General features: G+C 34.1%; 1 protein-coding gene and 1 long non-coding RNA gene across 2 annotated transcripts in view; one reads left to right on the top strand and one right to left on the bottom strand.

The window, feature by feature from the left end:
* The window catches only part of LOC145943509 (cyclic GMP-AMP phosphodiesterase SMPDL3A), a 46,894-nt gene that overhangs the window by 4,583 nt on the left and 23,520 nt on the right, over positions 1-18,791 (top strand). The gene's annotated exons all lie outside the window — the stretch shown is intronic.
* The window catches only part of LOC145943510 (uncharacterized), a 43,965-nt gene continuing 26,809 nt past the window's right edge, over positions 1,636-18,791 (bottom strand). Inside the window, exon 4 of the long non-coding RNA XR_014426527.1 lies at positions 1,636-2,171. This is a non-coding gene — a long non-coding RNA (uncharacterized LOC145943510). The remainder of the gene's footprint in view (positions 2,172-18,791) is intronic.

Here is an 18,791-nt window from a genome sequence, read left to right as displayed (position 1 = left end):
AAATTATTACTCTTTTAATACAATACAAATTATTATCAATATATAAATTACTTTTTCAATTTATCTTTATAGACGTTATTACGGATTAAGATTGCAATAAACTATGAATTGTATGTCGCTGTATTGTAAATTTACTAAGTCTTCTGCAAAACGATACTTAAAACTCGTAAACGTAGCAATCTCTCGGTAATCACCTGTTTGCACCGGTTTGCGCTTGTCAGTGCGACTGACGTCGCTTTCGCTTCACATTTAGAGATTATTTCATTTTGCGAAGCGGAATAATGTTGAGAATTGGAGGGAAATTTTTCGGATGTATAATATTATTTTGCGCTATATCTCTGTTTCGCTCTAAAGATCCTCGGGATGGAAAACTCCCGCGATTCTTGTGATTTAAGATTAATTACGGCAAAATATCCTCGACCTCGTTAATATTCGATTCGCGAACGGCGAGTGAGATCAATGCGAGATGAGAAAGCAGTTCGCAATGATGGATGGAATGCGACGTAAATCTTATTTGCTCCTATCTATGTCCATATTGTAACGTCACCCTGCCAATATTGTTCTCTTTCGTATGCAACTTTTAACAGGGATGTGTCGCTGTCATGCAGGCTTTTCTCTATCCCGTATATACCCGCTTCTCCCGTGCATGCATCCGTTGTTGCACGGATTTGCAAAGAGGTGACGAACTTATATAAGTGATAAGCGTGACTCTCCTCTCGTGGGTGACTGCAAATATCGAAATAGTCTAACGCGCATTCAGTCTATTCGCTACTTTCGACGTCGCGAGATTTCGCTACGCCAGAGAAAAGCCGTCAAATGTCGTTCGCTCTCATATAATATGAATGCGCGACGTAGAATGTATCAAAACTGTCGACGCTAATACAGAGTTTTTCACTCGTATCTCCTTAGTTCACAAAAAGTATAAGTTTTTCGCCTCGACATTTTGGTCGATGAAAAATCGACACCGCAACAAACAAATGATATATCTTGAAAATTAAGAGCACCGTGTTTAAGATGCTCTGTATAAAACATTGGTGGGATGTATATTTTGAGGGATGATTGCGTGATTAAAAGGAATATTATTATAAAATATAATATTTGTCAATATATATCCTTTTCTAAAAAAAATATGTAAAATCGATACTCGCTAATTGAAGTTTATTGTTGTCGCTTTTTTGTGATGCTCATTGGCTATCAAGATTCGCGTTGTGCGTTATATTCGTAGCATCGAGAAGCTGTCATCGCGAGGGTTAGCAGTTTGACAGTTTGTTCAAAAGGAAATAAAATAAAATAATGATATTCGTTTTAAATAATATATTATAATACTTTAAACTCGATTAATATTTTTGACAGTTATCAGCTGATTTCTGTCAAAAAATATTAATCGCGGATAAAATATTACAACATATTATTTAAAACATATTATTTTATTTTATTTTATTTTGAACAAATTGTTAAACTACTAACCCTCGCGATGACAGCCTCTCTCGATGCTACAAATATAACGCATAATGCAAATCGAAATCAGTCAATCAGCATCGCGAAAAAGATGCAACAGTACTTGCGAGAATCGACTTAACAAGCCTTTTTTTAGAAAGGGATGTTATAATATTTTAAATTCGATTAATATTTTTGACAATTATTAGCTGATTTTTGCCAAAAAATATTAATCGCGGATAAGATATTATAACATATTTAAAATATATTACTATTTTAATAATTTCAACATACTATATACATCCCCATTACCGCTATAGAAATATTTATATAAACAATTTCTCACTCACCGATACGTGCAATAGCGGAGTTGTAGTAGACAGCACACATTGATCTGAAAACAAAATATTCAAATTATGTATAAACATATATGTGTGTCAAATATCTCATAAACAATACAATTTAGAAAAAAAGTTTTTATTTGCATACCTCACAGTTGCCCCGCTGTCGCCCGATGCCTCCCTGGGCCTCCTCCTCCTCTCTTGGTTGACCGTCATTGCTCCTTCGTAGCACTCACGACACTCGCGAAAACACGAATAATTACGATTGTCCGATACTTTACTTACATGACATTCCCGACACGCAAAACTTTACACGGCACTCCCGACGCGCGACACTTTACACGGCACTCCCGACACGATGCAACCGAATCGCACTGTGTATCGCACTGTTACCTGTAACAAATAAAATACATATATATATATATTAGAATAATTTTATTATTTCGCATTATAACATATACAATATAAATATGTAAGTTAGAATTAACGATATTAGATATATCCACGGATCGCAACACATTCATGCGCGCGAAAACAGATTAAGTTGGGTTATGTTGGCAAGAGATTTTGCATCGAATTTTTCGCGAAATATGCGTTTCGAACAATTACGACTACATATTAACGTTGAAATTATGATATGCGATTGATAAATATTACAATACAAAGGTTAGAAATCGTTCCTAACGATTATGCTTACTAATTAATCACAACGGGACGCAGCTCCAACTGCCTGATACTCGCGGTGTTTCGGTAATGGCCGAAGCTACAAACATCGGCAACTTCATTCTAATAGCGCGCGCGCGATACTATATACATGACTTAATATTAATAATTATAATTAATTAAAACTCGAAGGAGATTCGTTTGAAAAGATATAGCTTTAGAAAGAAAAAATATTAATCGAGAATAAGGTATTATAACATATTATTTACAACTTTATTAGTTATTACTATTACTATTTGTAACTTTTATCATATTATTATTTTAAAATTTAATTAGCAAATTATAACATACACAATATACATATAAATATGTAAGCTAGAATATTTAATTAGCAAATTTTCGCTTTATTAATATTTTTTGATAGAAATCAGCTGATTAAAGCGTTAATTTGCTAATTAAATTTTAAAATAATATGTCAAAAAATTAAAATAGTAATATGTTGTAAATAATATGTTATAATATCTTATTCTCAATTAATATTTTTTGATAGAAATCAGCTGATAACTTTCAAAAATATTAATCAAGTTTAAAGTATTATAACATATTATTTAAAACTAATATTATTATTTTATTTAATTTTATTTTGAACAACCTGTCAAACTGCTAATCCTCGCGATGACAGCCTCGCGATGCTACGATAACACAAAACGCGAATCTTGACAGCCAATAAGCATCGCGGAAAAGCGACAACAATAAACTTTGATATATGCGAGTATCGATTTTATATATCTTTTTTAGAAAAGAAAAGGATTCAGCCTTTTTGTCGCGCAATTACTCTGCCATGAGCATAAAATAATAAATACGAGTCAAAAATAATAAAAAAATAACACGCACTTTATATATCATAATTTTATTATGCGCAAAGTAAGAATGTAGATAGATTAAGTAGTACGAGTCAACAATTCTCACTACGGTTAGCCTTTTCGTCGCGCAATTATTTATTCATTAACATAAAATCATAAATGCGAGTTAAAAACAATAAAAAATAACACGCACTTTATATATCGTAAATTTATTATGCGCAAAGTAAGAATTTAGATAGATTAAGTAGTACGAGTCAACAATTTCTTATATATTCAGTCTTTTCGTCGCGCAATTACTTAATTATTAACATAAAATTATTAATGCCAATCAAAAACAATAAAAAATTATACGAACTTTATAAATCATAATTTTATTATGCGCAAAGTAAGAATTTAGATAGATTAAGTAGTACGAATCAACAATTTCTCACTACGTTTAGCCTTTTCGTCGCGCAATTATTTAATCATTAACATAAAATCATAAATGCGAGTCAAAAACTTAATATTTTTGACAGTTATCAGCTGATTTCTATCAAAAAATATTAATCGAAAATAACGTATTATAACAACGTATTATTTACAACATATTACTATTTTAATTTTTATAACATATTTTTATTTTAAAATTTAATTAGTAAATTAACACTTTAATCAACTGATTTCTGTAAAAAAATATTAATCGAGTTTAGATAAACTTTATATTATTTTTTTGTTAATTATCATTTTTCTAAATACAAAACCGAAGGGTTGTTCTAGTACATAATAAAATGCAGACATTTATATAAATATTTTATAAAAAATAGAAAAATAGGACTAGATTCAAGATGTATTTCTTCTTATATGCGAATAGAAAATGTAGAATTTTGACAATCATCAGATTATTTTCAGTTATTGTTTTAAAAACTAGAGTTATAATAAATTAATTGTTTTAAGTCATTTAAAAATGAAAGATAAACTGAAACATATACATTATTCAAGTTAAAAATTATTCAAGATTGTTAAATTATTATATTATTAATTATAATTTAATAATTATTATTATTAACTTAAAGATTGAAAATAGAGCATTTTATAAATAAAAATTATATTCTAACGTTTCGATTTATTTTGTCAAGAGAGTACACAATTCCTAAAGTATAATTATTTTCCCCATTATATAATTGTCAATATATCCTGTATCCTGTGTATATAGATGGTTACAAGAATATAAGATTGATCGCGTCCATACATTTAGCACAGAATTATATTTCCGATACCGAGAGTAATGAGAGAGAATATAAATTTGCTTCTGTTATATACTCTCTCTGAATTGATTTTTGCCGCTGATCTCTCTCTCTCTCTAGCAGATCGAGGAGAGACGGTCGAGAGGATATCTGCTGACAAGCTTGCGAGGGATAACGTCGTCGGTCGCCCAGAAAGCGTAAAGAGCCCGTTCTCTCGGGAGGCTCGTTTCGCGCGTCGTAAATCACGGCGAAGGTCTCGTCGACTCTTTGACGCGTTTTATAACGCTTTAAAAGTGACCATTAATTATCGCGGGGCGAATGTGCGTTCCGCGGAAGCGTGCATGTATACGTATGCTATATGTAATACAAGGATGTGTATGTGTGTGTATGTCGGGTTCACATAAATCTTGAGCATACAGCTGTCGCTATGCCGGCCACGTTCGAGGAATAAATTCGCCGGGGGAAAGAATCGCGCGCTTTCTATAGCTGCTATTCTACGTGTTCGAGTTTGGAAGTGACGCGCCGACCGGTTCGATCAAGGACGCCCTCGAGAAGAAAGCCTCTCCTTTCGTATAGTTCATTACGGCTGTGTAATATCGCTGTCGATAATAATCGAACCCTAATTGGATCGTATTTCGAGCCTTTCTTCCATCATCCCTCCTTCTTCCTGGTATTTTGTGAATTTCGTTCGCTCTCTCACCGCGATAAATAATTCAGTTTCTTTCCTCCCCCTTTCCCCTTCACTTTTCCAAATATATACGAGTTCTATTTAAACCGATTGTTAATATATAATATCTCGCTCGGTGTGCATAATAACAGAGAACAATGCTGCGGTGTTTTCCCTTCTCCTCCCTCTACCCTTTCATTCTCCCACTCCCCTTCCAGAGGGTGGATAACGGTTGCGGTGTAATAACGATCGGTCGGTGAAATGCATCAAAGTGAAATTCACGGCGGATCGCAGGACAAATGTACGATTCGTTACGAAGTGGCACGAGCCGCGGCACCGCAAAAGTGTTAATGGCGCGCGAGTGCATTTCTGCGCGCATGAATATGCATCGCTGAATATATACCGAACAATAGCGCATTATGACCGAGAAGGCACTGGCAAAGTGAGTCTCGGCCTGAGGGGTGGGTGGGGAGGGAAAGAAGGTATATCGCACAGACCGGAGAAATAAATCTTCCGCGGCCCTCAAATTAAGACGAGAGAGAGAGAGAGAGGGGAAGAGAGGGAAGGAAGGAGGACATTCACTCCTTAATGCGCCGACATGATTTCGCGAATGCTAATGCGTTTTTCTTTTTTTTGTTTTTGTTTTTTAACCACGGATCCAATGTATGATAACGATCCGCGATAACGATCATCTCGCGCACGGTGCACGTGCCTTCTCTTCTGGCTTTTTCCCCTGGCGGGCCAAACTTATTGCACCGTCACTAATCGATTCATATCAACATTTTATAGATTTTACGCATCATTCTCCGCACGACCGCACAATTTTCCACGGTATAAGGTGGTTTAAGAGAAAGAGAGAAAAAGAAAGAACAAGAGAGCTTACTCGATATGCCGTTTATTGTGTTTAAACGGCCACTCTTGCTTGCGATATAGATAAATTTTGCATTTAATTGACGCAATTGCGCTCCAAACATCTTTCATATTCGCAGTATGTGTGATTAACATTTTTTTGTAAATTTATAAATTCAACTCCTACACGATGAAAGTTTCAAGAATTTATTCAAGATATTTCATTCGATAATTTTCTCTCATAAGTACTTAAAAAAATGTTACATTCATTTATCGAAAAAGTTGCGACGTTTAAATCAACCTATATACGTGGAAGTGCGATAACGGAACGTAATAAAATTTTAGTACAAGTCGATAAAAACTGGCGTTGATCAAATTATTTCCTATTATTCCGTGTCGCGCGTTTCGCGCGTTAGTATATATATATCGTAATATTTAAAACAATTCGAAAAGTCCCTTTTTCGCCAGCGGCGCGATCGTTAAGCAGCACACGACGATTAGTAATGTTTCTCGATATATTCAAACGGGTTTTAAACGGGCATCGGAATTTTCAGCGAACGAACGTTCGCTCTTATTCGGAACACGGCGTTTTTCGCACCGGGAAGCGGCCGATGATGTTCGACGCATGCGACTCGTTGCAAGAGCTTAATATGCATCGGCCGTTTCCCCCTCGAAACTTCGCACGGTATCAATCACGTTTTATTGGCCCCGGCACTCTGTCTATACATTTTTTCACGATGCACACCGGTGTATATATGTATAATACGTGCTATCCGATATGACGCGTGCCTGCCGCTTTATTTCCGATTCATCGATAGTAACAATAGATGGAAAATCTGTTCAAATGAATTTTCTCTATTCTCGATCGAGGATAGTGTGGTATGCCGCTTCTTTCCTAATTTAATTTAAAATCTCGAATAACATTCTTTTTTAACTCTCTCATCTCTATTTATCAAATCTTTAATTTTTAATATATTGCGAATATATTTTCGTTGCGTAATTTTATTAAGGGATGGTTTATAATGTAGGTATATTTGTAGAAGTCTTTTTTTTACACCGTCTACGCACACATCAATCAAAATTCGCTTTGAAAGTTCTTTCAATTATTCACATGGGATGTGAAAAATACATCACATTTTTTTTAAATTTAATAAATTTTGCAAAAGTTTTTTATTGATCGAGCGCTTTTATCCGTTCTCAAACTGAACGTTGCATCATCTAATCGATATAAAAAGATGCATATTCCACGCCGACAATAGATACAATACACAATCCATGCAAAGTGTGTTACGTGAAGTGTAAAATACACACGAATAAGAACGTTTGTTATTTATCACGTAGCGAGAAATATGGTAAACTGTGTATGTACATCACTAGCGGATCCTGACATCGATAATGGGAGGAGGGGGTTTTGCAAAATTATTTTATTTAATATTTTTGGTTTCATGATTAGCTTTTATTCCAGGATCAACGACGTCGATAGCTCTTTAATGTTTGTTTTTCTTTATTTATATTTTTTAAACAAATTCAACAAAACTGTTTCTTTTAATTTGCAAGGGGGGGGTTTAACCCCCCTCCCCCCAGGATCCGCCAGTGTATATATATATATATATATATTATATAGATATAAAGAATTTTTCGTCTAATTATTTTCATGCAACGAAATTATCTCATTATTTCGTCCTATGTCTGACTTAATCTAAACTTAACTCCTTGAATGCGTAATGAGTATAATTTACAATGTATCTTATACATACATATTGTATATATTATATAGATATAAAGAATTTCGCCTAATTATTTTCGTGCGACAAAATTATCTCATCATTTCGTCCTATGTCTGACTTAATCTAAACTTAACTCCTTGAATGCGTAATAAGTATAATTTACAGTGTATCTTATACATACATATTGTATATATTATATATATATATATATATATATATATATATAAAGAATTTCGCCTAATTATTTTCGTGCAACGAAATTATCTCATCATTTCGTCCTATGTCTGACTTAATCTAAACTTAACTCCTTGAATGCGCAATGAATATAATTTCCAGTGTATCTTATACTTATATATTATATAGATATAAAGAATTTCGCCTAATTATTTTCGTGCAATGAAATTATCTCATTATTTCGTCGTATGTCTGACTTAATCTATACTTAATTCCTTAAATGCGTAATGAGTATAATTTACAGTTATACTTTTATATATATATATATTTTATATATATATTATATATATATATATATATATATATATAAGTATAAGATACACTGTAAATTATACTCATTACGCATTCAAGGAGTTAAGAATAGATTAAGTCAGACATATGATGAAATGATGAAATAATTTCATACACGAAAATAATTAGGCAAAATTCTTTATATATATATATATATATATAATATATACAATATGTATGTATAAAATACACTGTAAATTATACTCATTACGCATTCAAGGAGTTAAGTTTAGATTAAGTCAGACATACGACGAAATGGTGAGATAATTTCGTTGCACGAAAATAATTAGGCAAAATTCTTTATATCTATATAATATATACAATATGTATGTATAAGATACACTGGAAATTATACTCATTACGCATTCAAGGAGTTAAGTTTAGATTAAGTCAGACATAGGATGAAATGATGAGATAATTTCATGGACGAAAATAATAAGGCGAAATTCTTTATATATATAGTATATATGTATACAATATGTATGTATAAGATACACTGTAAATTATACTCATTACGCATTCAAGGAGTTAAGTTTAGATTAAGTCAGACATAGGACGAAATGATGAGATAATTTCGTTGCACGAAAATAATTAGGCGAAATTCTTTATATCTATATAATATATACAATATGTATGCATAAGATACACTGTAAATTATACTCATTACGCATTCAAGGAGTTAAGTTTAGATTAAGTCAGACATAGGATGAAATGATGAGATAATTTCATGCACGAAAATAATAAGGCGAAATTCTTTATATATATAGTATATATGTATACAATATGTATGTATAAGATACACTGTAAATTATACTCATTACGCATTCAAGGAGTTAAGTTTAGATTAAGTCAGACATAGGACGAAATGATGAGATAATTTCGTTGCACGAAAATAATTAGGCGAAATTCTTTATATCTATATAATATATACAATATGTATGCATAAGATACACTGTAAATTATACTCATTACGCATTCAAGGAGTTAAGTATAGATTAAGTCAGACATAGGACGAAATAATGAGATAATTTTGTTGTACGAAAATAATTAGGCGAAATTCTTTGTATCTATATAATATATATTATATAGATATAATATATATTATATATATATTATATAGATATAATATATATTATATATATATTATATAGATATAAAGAATTTCGCCTAATTATTTTCGTGCAACGAAATTATCTCATCATTTCGTCGTATGTCTGACTTAATCTATACTTAACTCCTTGTACGCGAGTGATTGTGTCAAAAAATCTGTGCGAATAACAAGAGCGGGTTGTTGAAGAGAATATCGCTCATGTCTGAAATTTGCGTAGATTTCGTATTTGTGTGGAAATGGAATTGGCGGTATTTTCATATTAAAGAGACATCGTCGAGAATGAAAGGGTTTAGTGCGAATAACGAACGAGTGTGTCAAGAATTCAGGGCGGGAAATTCTTTGTTTCGCTTACCCGGCTATTCATTCGGCTCCTTCGACGTTGTTCCGACGCGGTAAAACGGCCGCACACGAAACCGCTCTCTAATCATAACGATTGTTTCATAGCGTGCACAATCCACGCGCTGACTTTCTCATCCGGTCGACCCCGAATTTATTGCGCGTTTGCCCCGACCCACTGTTATCGATACCATAGATTATCCGCACGCACCGGCTCCTCCTTTATTCACGATGCGATTTTAAGGAAGAATGCACTCCCCTATGTTTTTAAAGAAACACGAATCTCAATTCGAATCGCTAAATTTAAATAATAGCGTTGATTCATGTTTTATACGACAAAGACAAATTATTCTTTCACAAATATAAACGTACATATTTGCTTTTACGTGTCGTCGCACAGGTTGTGAATGAGTGTGTTTATATATTTTAGAAGAATATTTTCTCTCTCTCGTATTGCTGTAATATAAATCGATGTAATAATCGTAGCAATTAAAGCACTCTATGTGAAAAAAATTGAAAAAAAATTATTGCAAACTGTTACTCAATTTAAAATATAGTTAATGGATGGAAAAGGATCAAATGAGAATACATTGCAAGAAATTCGAAACCGATCCCCCTATGATTTTTCAATAATGATTCAATTTCACGAGAAAATAAAAAAATTCCATCTAGTTTAATTTATTCTTTTTATATTGTACATTATATCCACGCATCGTTTTCTTTCTTGCCATTGAAATAAATGCAATTATTGTGCACCTGTTGTTCGATTTCCAATTTCGTCGATTGTCTGACCCTGGTTAGTTTTTATAAAATTTAACGATCGTTATACATATATGTATATATATTGTATACATACATATTTTATAAAAATATAGTGAGAAAAAAAATATACAGCTAATTATATTCTCATCTGGCGCGAGTTACTTATCCATTTCGGTCGAAGTATTTTTATTATAATGATAGTCTTTCTCTACAGTAGAATTACAATTTATTTTTTTTCTTTTTGGTAATCCTTCATCATTTTAATAATGTACAGAAGTACGTAAAAAATTATGATGGGATATTAGAATATACACAGTTGTGTATATATTTCACATATTTTATTCCCTCTAAATTTTATTTCTAATACCCTCATGCTACATGCTACAGATATTAGTGATAACTCGAGACATTTCAACAAAATTTTTTAGGAGACTAATCTTTGTAGTATATTGAAAATATTTCTTATTTACAGTTAAATGAAAAAAAAACTATAAAATTCAACAGCTGGTCATTTCTCAAGAAAGTATACGTATGCGAAAGCGTAAAAAATATGGCAGTAGTATTTTTGCAAAAGAAATGGCGCGTAAATCGAGGATTCTATTCGTGAGAGAGCGTAAGAACCGCTGCGCCACATCCTCAGGAATGCGGCGCAATTTAACTTAATTAAAGCAGCATGGAGAATCCGGGCAACACGCGTTCGTTCGTTCGTTCGTTCGTTCGTTCGTTCGTTCGTTCGTTCGTTCGTTCGTTCGTTCATTCGTTCGTTCGTCCGTCCGTTCACTCAAGTCCGACGACGCGGATCGATATCGAGGAATTTTCTGTGGTGCTGCTACTCGGTTTCGCGCGCGCGGCGAGATGCACGACATGCGCGAGGTAGCGTAGTTTCTTGTCACGCGCGCGTTTCGTGCTTTCGCGTACCACATTTCCGGTCCCCTGCCCTCGGCGCCGTCGAACGTATTCCCCGACACGGCCGCTTAGAGACCGCATTTACCTGCAAAACGTTTCAGGAGCGCATCTCGTGCCGCATCACAGTGGATGTATATATATGCGGCGGATAATTACGCTCGGGATATTTCGTCGCTCACAGGGCCAACTGAAACTTTCCAACGACTTCCGTTCGACACAGCAGCAAGCCCGCTAGATGTAGATTGAAGTGTGTGTATGTGTGTGTGTGTGTGTGTAGGGAGAAAGCAAGACTTTCCCAAGAGAATTATAAAAACTTGGTTCTCTTTCCTCTCGTATTTTAGAGGAATATAATTGCAATTAATTCAGTATTCAGCGATGAAAGCTCGTAGAAAAAAAATTTCCCTTTTTTTTTATATCGTTTCTCTAATATTGATTTTCGTGTATGCGCGCAATCTGTAATATTATAAAAATATTCGAACCTTATTTTACCTGTAATTCTATTTTACTTCAATATCAATCAATTTGTCAATAGATTAGAGAAAAACTATTATAAAATTAAATTTAGAAAAATAAAGTTTAATTTTGAAAAATAAAGTACATCTAGTAGTATCTGATTAATCTTTTATAAAAATCTTTTAATTTCAATGAAAATTTTTTTATTTAAATTTTCCATGCTAATTAAAAGCTTAATAAATGTTAATTAAAAGCTTAATATATAAGATTCGTAGACCCGTTGAGATTTAATGATCCGTGAAACATGCCTCCCGCTTATCCATCTGGACAAACTATTATAATTTTTAATCACGAGTGAAAAAAATATAGGAAAAAAGATGGGGATATTATTTTTATCTACTTATTGTTAGATTCACAAAAATCCGTTCTAGCAACATATATCTCTTGGAAACATTTTCGCTCGGCGCTTTATATATTTTACTCGAAGAAAATCATAGAAGATGATATATTTTATATATAATTCTTACATTGCCGTATATATTTCTAGTTTTTATATCGTTATTCAATTTATGTTTCACGATATATCTCCCTTTTGAGAAAGACATAACTTTCCAAAGTTACGCGAATACTCGAAGGAGTAATACACCAGCTTGCCTTCGGCTTCCGCTCGCACGGTCACATATTCGTTATGCACGCTTAGTTGCGCGTACACCTGTGATTGGCGATGTGCCAACTTAACGAGCACGTACATACATATATATCCCGCGGAAAAAGCGCGATCGTGATGCAAGAATTCGGCGGAAGAATATATAAACAACGGGAGCGGGGGTGAGATCGCTGATTAAAGGCACCGCGAACACGGTGCGGCACCACGCTAAGGGTTGCCCGGGACAGTTAGATAGATAGAGTAGCCCGGGCGCGAGCGTTATTACGACTCGGGGAACGATTTCTTGTAAGGGCGGGAAATGAGCGAGAACTTTAGCCTATTAAGCGCAGAGTACAACTCGCCGTCGGAGGTAAAGACTACACGCGATCGCTCATTTGCATTTTCTCTCTTCGCTGTCAAGCGGCATCAATTTATTCCGTTCGCCTCCTCTGTTTTCGAATGCACGGATTGATACAGAAATCTGTATTCTAATAACCGACTCGAAATTGCAGATTCGTCGATCGTAGTTTGAAATCGCGATGTCTCTTGAACGAAGAACTTTAAAACTTCCTCCCCCTCCCCCACAAAAATCTCTTAAAATTAATTTACACAGTTTTACATAAAGAACATCTTTTTTTTATTTTCTTTTGCGCTTCTTCATTTACAAACATATATTCGTCTTCATATTGTCCTTATTCGTTTACATACATATATATTCATTCAGTGATAATAATTTTATTACAGAACTTCCTTCAAAATGAAGAAGTCAAGTAAAAGAGACATTTTACCAAATTTGTCAGTTCAATGAAATTCTTGTTCATATTTAAAATGTAGGTATATTTGCATACATTAAAAGTCGAGTAAGAGATCTTCGTATCCTTTTAAATCCACATTTCAAGCTATAAAAAACTTTATAATCTCCATCTTTTAAATATTGATATCTAAAACGGAAAGCAGATCCTTGAATTTTGATCTTTCTAAAATTACTCTCAAAAGGATATCTCGAAAATTAATTGTTCGTTTCGGAACATTCTGTAGAAACGACGGAAACGAACTCGCGAGGAAAAAAATTCGTTTTGCTCTTTTCTCCCTTTCTTTCTCCTCTTTCCCGTAGGTCGAATAATGAGCAACGGACGATCAAAGAAAAACGCGCGAGGGAATCGGACAACTTGGCACAAAAGATATAACGAGTCGGAGGTGAGGAAGAGCCCGATAGAACACCGACGATCGCGAGAGTATCCCATTCGAAGTCGAGGCTCGCGCGAAAAGGGCGGTCGGAAATAAACGAGAATTCCAGCTCGTTAACCGTCGAACTGCGCCGCGCTAATAAATGCAACAATGCGCGATTTGCATCTACGGAGGTAGAATCGGATCTTCGCGTGCTCTCTTTGCGAGCAAAAGTTTTCCAGCAGCCGCGAATTAGCCCTCTCGAATTGGACCCTCGCCGCTCGTTTTACTGGGCGACCGGGAAGCGTGACGCGACGCGTATATGCAAGCTAAACAGCGTATCTTTTTTGCATGTTTGTCAAAAAAAAACGTAAAACTTGGTCTCGCGAGCGCGTGCGTGCCATTTACACTTTCGAGCGGTGCAATGCGCCCTATCTCGTCGAATTAAAGGAATTCAAAGTTAAATTGAATTAAATGGAAGGTACGTTTTTAAAGGGCGAGTACGACGAATTAAATATGCGAGCAAATATTTTGCAAAAGTCGCGGAATAAAGGGGCGGCAGACATCTCTGCAATTGAAAAAGATATATGAATATGTATGCGGCTGAAAGAGAGAAAGAGGCACTCTCAAACAGCGGTATACGTATCTGAAAAATGCAGCCCGAAGGGCTAGTTAAACTAAAAACTCGCGTTAAAGCTCTCGCCGAGTTCCGGAGATGAGAGGACGGGTTACGCGAAAGTGGGAGAGAGAGAGAGAGAGAGAGAGAGAGAGAGAGAGAGAGAGAGAAACAAAGAGGAAACGATATGTCGTCCGCTAACGTATATATATGCAACGCCCGTTGATTTAATTTCGGCGCATCACGCACCAGCGGCAGTTGACGTCCGCTGTCACTTAATCGAAAATTGCTATTGTGTTGTTTAAGTTTATCGAGCACGCTACAAATAAGATTACTCGTGTTCTCCCTTTCTCTCTCTTTTTCATATACACACACATATATACACACGTATACAACGTGCGATGTCAAAGAATAAGTCTTAATTAGTGAATTATAAATATTATATTTTATATATAATTATGATTACGTCTTGTGTTAAAGTTGTTTCTCTTCTTCTATAAATGTTTAAAGAAGATATATATATTCTAAAATATAATAAACTTTTTCATTTATTCATTTATTTTCTCATCAAGCTAATTGCGGGATAAATGTAGCACAATATCTACTCCAATATTCTGAAATAACAAAATTTTGTTTTTGGAGAGAGATATTTTCGCGCAATTTGTGTTACTATATTAAAAATATTTTAAATAATAATCTCATCCTTAAAAATTTTTTATATTTGACGTATACGTATGTGTGTTTAGGTATTGGCTTTCAGATACTTTAATACGAGGAACATTTCATCTTAATAATTAAGAAAAGAAAGTGGAAAAAAAGAAAATATGTAAATCTTGTTATTTAAATTTCGCGATTTTTTTGTAGAAATTATTCCTTCTTTACGTTTTCGAACATGTAGAAGCCATTTTCGAGGCGAATATCCAATTTCGTAAAGCGAATTTTTCCCACTGCCCGTTGCGGATCCTCGTCTCTTTTTATACCACAACGAGTGTCATCGAGACAGTCGCCCGCTACCCCCTTTAAACACTATCCTCAAAGGTCAATTACCCATAAACTCGTGGCGTGGTGCGCATAAGCTCCAAGTGTATAAAGAAAAGCGGAGGGTTAAAGCACCGTAACGTAAACGCGCGCAATACGAGAGACCACACGACTCTGCGGTATTCGATATATAAAGTCGAGTGCGTACGTGGTTGCGGGTTAAAGAAGACTCGTGTGTCACGTGAGTGCTGGGGAGATAGGCGTGGCCCTAGGTGTGGGTATAGGAGAGAAAGAGGGATGTTGTAATGTCGAAGAACTCGTCGGAGAGAGAGAGAGAGAGAGAGAGAAAGAGAGAGCCCGAAAGGTCCGTTGATTTCTCCAAGATTTATAACAAACCCGGTTATATAGCTTTTCGGCGCGCGTATCTGACATCGCGCCTGCTTCTCGTGATATGACGTGTTTGAAGGGCACGACTCTCTCTCTAGGAAACACGCAAACCCATCGTAAGCCTCCAATGAAAAAAATGTTCGACGCGCTCAAGTCAAAACGTCGAGTACGAAATGTAATGTTGCGTATAATCACATTATAATATAGGGGAATTATTTATCAGAGGTTTCAATTATTAATTAAAGAGAATTTACGGTTAATTAGAAAACGTAGTTAATTATGCAATTCAATGAATTAATGTGTTAATATATCCAATGTGTGCGAGTAATATAAAATCGGGGTGATTCCGATAATTAATCGATAAAAATAAAAAGTCTCTCGCGTAACTCTGCATATTTTCTCGAGAGAGTGTTTACTTTTTCCAAGTATAGCTCTCTCTCCCTCTGCATAGTACATACCTATATATTCTTCCCCGCGACATTTTTCCCGCGGCCTTAATGCTTTCGAAGATATACACCTCGGGATTCGAGGTGATACACATTCTGTCGTCGCGTTGCGCACGTTTGCGCGAAAAGGGACGGGGAACTCTGTAGCGGATAGCGCGATAAGCGTTGTAATTTATAACCGGTCGCGGATATATTCCGCGGGGTGGCTCTTAAACGACGACGCGGCGAACGCAATCTGCGGGAATAACGTGTGTTACGTTGACACGATGAAAAACGTATTACACCTACATCCCACCCTTCCTCTCCCCCGGCCACCCGTCGCCGTGCGATAACGCGAGCCGCTCTGTAATGACATTTCCGGGACAATTTTGATTTGCATTAACGAGGCAAACGGGCGCGATTTACGTCGCAATCGTGTATCCGACGCGATTAACGCGGCAACGTGGACGCCCCGAGCGAAATCGAACGGCGGAATGTTGGAGAAGGTATATAGAAAAACGGTTTTGATTAATGCGCAAATTGATTGCACCGCCGGCGAGAACAAGACTATCGATGAGAGAAAGAAGTGATTTCTCGCGCATTACAATAAAACAATATAACAATATATCATTGCCTGGCATTTTTATTTGGGATCGCTTGTAAAATATGCATTGTTGCTCAAAAGGGATGTTTCATACATAATTTTAACAGGAGCGTTTTGTGATCGGAGCGATTTTGTTCCGAGTATAGACGCTGCCGATTTTAAACTTATCTATATTTTTTCAATGGAATTATATATGATGTTTATGTATATTTTATAAATAACGTTTATGTATAGATTCTTCTCGTCATTCTCTTGCATATAAAAATAAGAATATAATTATAAAAATACCAATAGTTTACGCGACATTTTATAATTTTTGTTGTTGTAACATAAATATATAGTATATATAGAATATTTATAAAATGATTTTAATTCAATACTTTTACGTATTCTCGTAGGTTGTCTCTCGACTCACAAAACACTTCACGTAGAATAATATATCAATTATTAAAAAATACATAATTGCATTAAAAAATATGCAATTGCATATTGTTGGTGCATTTGTTTTAGAAGATGGTTCTTAATTAATTCTACTTATTATTTTTTGTTAAAAATTTTAACAAATATTTTAATACAAGAGCACTTGCAATTTGTATTTTATACTATAGCATATATTAAAATAAAATATATGAAATACATATATCGTAAATCATTCTTTTAATGATTCTACTTTGGTATGTGCTTTTCATTCAAATAATTTATTTATGTGAGAAAAAAATATAGTTTGATTTGAAAGAAACAAATTTTGGAATCTTTGCAGCACCTTCTCTTTGAACAAAACCATGCTGATTATAAAATGTCCTTGTCTGAACTATACAATCTTTGTATAAAATTTTTTTTTTATACAACATATTTTAGAAATTATTCGAAATGTTTATGTAACATACTTTGTGTATATACATTATGTGTAAGAATTTATAGCGTTGTGTTATGATATTAATTTTTAATGTTAAAGGCGTAATTTAGCTTTTTCAAATTAGAGGGATTATTACAAATGAGTTTGCTATAACTTTGTCCAAAGTATGATTGATAAATTTCTTTAAGCAATTTTCTGATAAGGTAGAAAATATTGAGATACGTCGTTTTGTACGCAATACGATTATACAATCTGCTGCCTTGATTGCAAATTCGTTTGGGAAGATAAAATAAATAAAGCAAAGATTTTTTGTGACCTGTTCTCTTTTCTAGAAAATTCTAAATCAGAATACACACTCCCACATACACACATATGTATTTATATACATATACAATATATATATGTACATATATACACATACCAATACAAAATTTCAAGCACTGGTGTTTATACGATAACATATCGAAAATATACTATTCTAAAATATTAGAAATCCAATAAACTGGATTTTTATTGTTGTATTTAATAAATATTATGAATAATTTTTTACATTGTAGCAGAATGCAATGTTGATATAATAGGTTTGCTTTTAGGGCAAATATATAGAAAGTGTAGAGAAAAGTGTGTTTTTTTAGATTTTCTATACTTTTGGAATAAAACATCGATCACGTTTTGAACGGAGAAGGCTAAAAATAAACAAACGTAGAAAGTGCAGCTAAAACGTACAGACGTATTGGTGCTGTAGCGTAGATGTTCAGACAGCGAAATAAAATCTAAGAAACATCGATGTGCGATTTATTTTGAAACGAGACAAAATTGGATCTTGAATTCTGCAGAAAGGAACCAATCAACAATCGAAAAATTATTGGTTGGCTTCTTTCTGTAGAATGTAATCCGATTGAAGCTCAGCTTCGAAAAACCAATCAATACGCTTATTGTATTCGTACCTTCTTTCGAACAGAAAGATTCTCCGATGTCAAAACCCTAATGTTTCTTTTGTATATAGATTTCACATAATTTGTTTACATTCCTGCGTCTTTTTGCGATTTTGTAATAAACGATGTCATAAATTAAATAACTTTAGTCGATAATATAATTAAATTTATATTTGTTTATTAAAATTTATTCTTGATGAATTTATATACAAGATTAATTGGCAAATATAATATATAATCGAAAAAAGAATAATTTTTCCTGTAAAAATTAGTCGAAAAAAATGTAGAGTAAAAACTTTATACGACAATATTTA

Source organism: Prenolepis imparis, unplaced genomic scaffold, assembly GCF_030444845.1.
Source record: "Prenolepis imparis isolate NDT839.2.m4 unplaced genomic scaffold, iyPreImpa1.0 SCAF_12, whole genome shotgun sequence".
NCBI classification, from domain to species: domain Eukaryota; kingdom Metazoa; phylum Arthropoda; class Insecta; order Hymenoptera; family Formicidae; genus Prenolepis; species Prenolepis imparis.
The sequence above is the reverse complement of the archived record's forward strand: the minus strand, read 5'-3'. Positions and strand labels throughout refer to the sequence as shown.